At 48.0% G+C, this 6,232-nt stretch overlaps 1 pseudogene; it reads left to right on the top strand.

Moving 5' to 3' along the window:
* Window positions 1-3,740: 3,740 nt before the first annotated feature.
* On the top strand, window positions 3,741-4,756 carry LOC119332701 (annotated as a pseudogene).
* Window positions 4,757-6,232: the final 1,476 nt, after the last annotated feature.

Genomic DNA, 6,232 nt, shown 5'->3' with positions numbered 1-6,232 from the left:
ATATGCTCAAGGGGTCACCGACAGGTGGCAACGTAGACAAGGGTAAAAATGGAAAGGTGTTGCGGTTGGTACAGCTACGTGCTACAGTGTATCATACCTAACCCTGACGGCAGGGGACCAGGGCATTAAATGCCCGTCTGCGTCGCCTAAATAGTGCAAAAGGGACCGTCAGGGATGCCATCGCTCGCCACGATGGCAATCTTGTCAGTGCCGCTTGCCACCGCGCACCGCTTGCTGCACAGCCTCCCGCCACGTACGCCTGGAAGGGTCCCAGAGCGACACGTTGGTGGATGTGCTGGAGCGCGGGCACAGAGTGGTGGCTTGCCGCGGTCGTTGTCTTGTCGCGTCTGGGAGCTTGTCGCTCACCGGGCCTTGCCGGGACGCGTGGCACGTTGCGGCAAGTTCCTTGAGATGCCTTGGTTGGCTTTCCCGGCAAGCTCCTCTTGCCGGGGTCTTGTCTCCTTGGCTTGGATACTTTGTCCTTGAATGGCTCCAAAGGAACCACGGAGGACCTTGGCGGTCACCCGGCAAGCCTTGCCGCGGGATGCTGCGACTGCCCGTGTACAAATTCGGGATACTAGGGTACCCCTACTCTAGTACACCGACAATATGATATAAAAAAATTAAAGATAAAAAGGATATGCGCAGGTATATCTACCGTAGAACAAATCTCATACCAGTACATCATGATTTGCAGTTTTGCACACCATCAGCCAGCTGACCTTGAGCTTAAGTTTTTACATGTTCAAATTCCAGTCTATAGACATAAAAAGAACCTGCAATAGCAGCGGACATGAAAAAACTTAGCATAGAAGAAACCATAGAGTTACCAAGAATCCTTGCAATCAACAATAATCATGAAACAGAGTTACCTTTGCCCTGATTGTGCACATACAAATAAAGGATCAGGGACATTCTATATATGAAGAAGGGTACAAAAAAGTATATTCATTCAAATTGCAGTAAAAAAACAGATTCTCTTTGTGCAATAGCATGGGCATTGCCCGAAAATACAAAGGTGAACATGGTTCCACGCGCACCCACATGAATAGTAAATTCAAAAAAAAATACAAGAATTTTTCTAAAAAAATCTGAAAATTTCGGGGTATGAAACTTAGTCGTCCAATCTACTCACGTTTGAAGTTTCGTGATGTATTGACACCCATGGTATTGTTAGTGAAGAAAGTACAATTGGCCATACTATTCATCAAACAGTATTTTTTTAAATATAGCTTCAATTTTGTCATTTTTACTAGATTAGCGTGGATGTGATTTCATCATGAAACTTCATACACGACTATACCGATTGTCTCTGTATATTACAAAAAAAAACAGATTTTTTGATTTTTTTTCTAGTATTTTTTTAATTTATTATGCATAAGGCATGCGCGTGGAACCATACTCAGCAAATCCGCGTCCGAACATTGCCACTGTAAACTGACTCATCTAGCAAAAAAGAACACCAGACACTAACACCATGAATGTCAATATGGTAGAATTAGGCAATTATCAACTTAAACAATCTAATAAACACAGTATATAGCTCAATGCCGATCCTAATCCGTTGACTCGATCACCAACTTTTGATCTTAAAATTAGATATTCTCTTTTGTGAACATTTTTTTACCAGCTCTTTTGCGAACATTAATGGTTGGCCATCTGAAATTGAAAGGAGATTGAAGCACAAAAATATATAAGTTCTTTATTTATCCGACAAGTTTATAGCAAAGCCAAAACATCAGTTTATTGACCAGCAAATCATGAAAAAAAACAATCGGTTTATTTTCAATTCCAAAAAGTTGACTACTGTATCCCATGTAATACTATTAAGGAAAATGCACCCTGTTCCCTTTTCTTTCTGTGTGTATGTCAGCCAATCAAATTCTGCTCTTGGTAAAAAAAAACTGGTGCATTTCTTCCAGAGTTTTTGGGTTCTTGAATTGGAGAAATCAGGACAGAGGAAGTGGGTAAGAGCAACTCTAGCAGACCCCGCAATAGCCGCAAACTCGTAAAATTCCGGCGAGTATACGGGTTCGGCCCGATTTTCCGACCAGGACAGAGCCCGTATACTCGCCCGGCCCGTAAAAATATTTACCGCGGCCCGCAAACCGCTCACCTCGACCAGTATATCTACGGGTTCGCGGCGCATTTGCGGGTCAAAACCCTATCCCTCCGTCGCCGCCGAGCTCCGCAATTCCCCACTCCTCTCCTCACATTTCTCGCTGCCGGTGAACCCCTTCCGCCTCTAGCAGCCAGGTGGGGCCGCATGTGGAGCTCTGGATGCAGCTCCGAGAGCAGATCCGGCGGCGACAGCGACCCTGAGCGCGAGTGGCACGTCCGGTCGGACGGCGCGAGGAAGCGCGGGGCGAGGAAGTGGACCAACCGTGGCCCCTCGCCGCCGAGCTTCTGAGTCCGCGAGATGGACGAATACGACCGTCGGCACGGCCGTACGTCGTCCTCTGCCGCGGCCTCGTCCTCCGCGGCGAGATCTTCCTACACTGGGAGCTCCTCCTCTTCCAGCGCGGGCCTTCTCCCCGTGAAGAGGGAGTGGTGAGCCGGAGGAGATCGAGTTCGTCCCCGTCAAGCAGGAACCCGAGCAGCTCGGGAGCCGCGGAGTCATCAGGCCGGAGGACATCGTCGCCGATGTCGACGCGGTCACGGCCGCCATTGCCGAGCGGAGCTTGCGCGAGAAGGCGGAGCGCCGGCGCCACCACGAGAAGCTCGAAGACCTCGTGTTCCGGCCGGCGGTCGCGGCCAACCTCACCGCCGAGGAGAAGGACGACGAGTGGCGGCGCATCCACGAGGAGCATATGGAGAAGTACATTGACCTCGACAGCTCCGGCGAGGAGGATTGAGCTCCTCCCCGGCGTCGTCCATGGCCATGAGCTCGCCGCTGTGAGATCCCCACCCCTTCTAGTACTAGTACTGAGGTAGTATGTAGTATGAATTAGTGTTTGTAGTGTTTGATCATGTAATATATGTAGTATGTGATGAATTACTATGGTGCAATTTCTTCCGCGAAATTGTTTTTTCAAATTATGCAATTTCATCTATGGTTTCTATTTGGCCGCGCTCGTTTCGACCCGCAAACAAGGTCTTCGTCAAACTGCAAACGTGTTTTGCGGGTCGGGATTTTGTGGGGTCTGCTAGAATTGCTCTAAAGATGGGTTTGCGAGGAGAGGGAAGAACCGGTTGGCTATGTGGAGGGCGCCAACTTGAGGATGTCAAACTGTAGAGTAGCCGGTGCTCGTGTTGATGACTTGGTGTGGTCAGTGGACTTGGAGGCGGAGGCGAAGATGAGTCGGGCGTCCCACTTGGACTCCATGACACGGCTTCCTCAAGATATTAGCTGCGGGGCATTGGGGCGCCGCTTGGGACGAGGATCGGAGCGCTGGGAGGCAGGGAAGCCGGCTCCGTGATCTATACGGGATCGACGGGGTGGAGGATACGCGTGATGGAGGCAGCCGCCGGAGCTGCACGGGCGGTGGACCGGTGGTCAGAAAACCTACCGTCATGGAATCAACCCCTCACGTCTGACCGACAATCTAGATCGTTTGAGGAAAGGATCGCCAAAAGCGTGCGCGTCGGGAGTGGCCTCGGCGTGCGGGTCGTTGGGAGATTCGCTGAGCCGTAACTTCCTCCGCCATAATTCACCGCGGGCCACCGTGGTAACTAACTCAACTCCGCGCCAGATCCTGCATATCCTCTTCTCACGCTCCTTACATCCGCTCGCTCCTCCCATCCGCTCCTCCTATAAACCAAGGCGCCACTCATGCACAATCCACATCACGCCGGCAAGCAGTGTATTTGATTAGTCACAAGCCATAATCAGTTTTTTTATAAGTTCTGATCCATCAATGGCTCATCCACTCAACTTCTTCTTCCTCCTGTTCGTCTCCGCTGTTGTATCTGTGCATGGTGCTGGCCTTGGGCTTGTTTCGCCGGTGCCTATCGGTAAGAGGTACATCGTCGGTGGGGCAGACGGGTGGCGCATGCCACCACGGGAGAACAAGGACCTGTACTTGAAGTGGGCCTCCACCATTGAGTTCTTCGTTGAGGACTCCATTGGTAAGGAGGACCAACTAAGAAAAGAAGTATGATCGATCAAGCTGCATGCATTTTGTTTCATCGATAACTCTCGTTCTTTCTTGTGAAGAATTCATGTACAAGAACGACTCAGTCGGAAAGGTGAACAAGTACGCGTATTACCACTGCAACTGGACGACACCGACCTCCGCAGCCGTCCAAGGATGGCAGCTCACTCTTCCTCCTCGACGCCCCCGGCATCACGTACTTCGCCAGCGCCGACATCAAACATTGCAAGAAGGGCCAGCGCCTCATGCTCAACGTCAAGGGCAGGCCAACCCTGGCTCCGTCAGCTGATATTTCAAGCCCTCCTGCCCCTGTGTCGCCCACACCTGCACCGGGACCGGCGGTGCTTGGAGAGCCGGTAATGGACAGCGGTGCCACAACACTGGCCTCGTCGTCTAGTCACGCCTTGGCGCTGGTGGTTTCTGTCACAACACTTGCCTTGATGGGGAGGATGAGGACCTGAATGCCCGCGACACGATGAGGCGCAGCATTGTAGGTGCCTAGTTCAGATTCTCTCGCGTGGTTAATTTCTTAATCGCGGGCCGAACCGTTCGGCATGGTAGTGAGAGTGTGTGTTGTGTGAGTATTTTATCGGTCGACACAATAAATATTTTTGACGACCATTATTGATCTTGCTGCAGAATGAAAGAAATTAACTTCTGTATTTTATCGGTCGTTTTCTTGCAATATTGTGCAGATAGTCTCTAACTTCTGTGTTGATTCTGTTTCTATATGCACAAGAATACGACCAAACTAGATCACCAAAGTATTTCTTGCGAAAAAAAATCATTGCGCCAAGGAAAAATACTGTTGAAATTAGCTGAATTAACGATTTTCGGTGTTAAAACCAGCCAAATCGTGGAAGGGGTGTATTGCGAACGGTTTTCAGAGTTTAGGGTTATATTTTGAGCCAAATATTAGTTTTTAATATGAACCATAGGTCAAGTTTATGGGGTGGAAGTGTAAATTGGACTTCTTCTTTTTTCTTTTCTTAACTCACATCAGATTTATATATTATTAGTTGAACATTGCATACAACCAAAATGACCCAAGGCCCCCCTGCCCCTCGCTGAAGGATTGAGGGAGGCATGCATCACCTGAAGCATAAGCAAAATAGGCTAGCCATTGCAACGGGCCATTAGAATATAAGCCTTTTTCTGTTAGTATTAAATTATCTTACATACCACTTCAAATAATTTTCTTAGTAACCACTTGAATAAAACTAGTATATATTAAAAATCACTTTGACTAATCAAAAAAGTTTCTTATGATTTTTTTTCTCATGCAAGTAGTGAGATTTATTCATAATATACTAAATAAAATTTTCATGTCACTAGAGAACAATGTCCCGTGAAATCGCAAACGAGTAAAAAAAAGAATGTTTTGTGTTACATTTGAAACTATATTTCATTTTGATTTGGAAATGTCTCCATTTCAAAACAAATGTCCGTTACTAATAAAAATTTCATATATCTCAAAAAGAGGTGTTGATGTATTTAAAAAAACCATGGAAATTTAATGCCATGACCTAAAAAAGCTCACGTACTTAAAAAGCTTCATGTATTTAGTAATGTTAATAATATCGCTTGTCGTTAGCGTTTCGATCGTCTCGGGATTAAAGATTAATCAAAAATCATCAGATTAATCGATTTTATAGGTCGACTACTAATCAGACAGTTTTTGTTTCAATTCCTATGTTTCTAGAACTAATCTAGTACCCCTATAAAAGGAAGAGAGGACGGAGAACCAAATCATCCTATCCATCCAAACCTACAATCTGATGGTCTACATCGCTTCAAAACACCAAACATGTTTTATGCTTTAATTATCCACCATGCCATTATGTTTAATTAATTACCCACCATGCCATTACTTTAATCCTCTCCTCTTTCATCACGCAGGAACAAAACCAAAACCGCTGCCCATGCCTCACCGCCAGCCACACCCCACGCCTCGCCCCACCTCTTTCCCTACAACCTCGCCGCCAACTACCGCCTCCACCTGTGCCTCGATCTCCATGCGCCGCCGTCCGCCGGACCGCCTCGACCTGTGCCTCTCCGCGCGCCGCCGGACCACCGGGCCCATGCGCCGCCGGCTTGCCTCGACCTGTGCCTCTCCACGCGCCGCCGTATCGCCACGT

This window comes from Triticum dicoccoides, chromosome 7A (genome assembly GCF_002162155.2).
Source record: "Triticum dicoccoides isolate Atlit2015 ecotype Zavitan chromosome 7A, WEW_v2.0, whole genome shotgun sequence".
Taxonomy (NCBI): domain Eukaryota; kingdom Viridiplantae; phylum Streptophyta; class Magnoliopsida; order Poales; family Poaceae; genus Triticum; species Triticum dicoccoides.
Note: the sequence above shows the minus strand (reverse complement) of the source record. Positions and strands in the feature narration are given on the sequence as shown.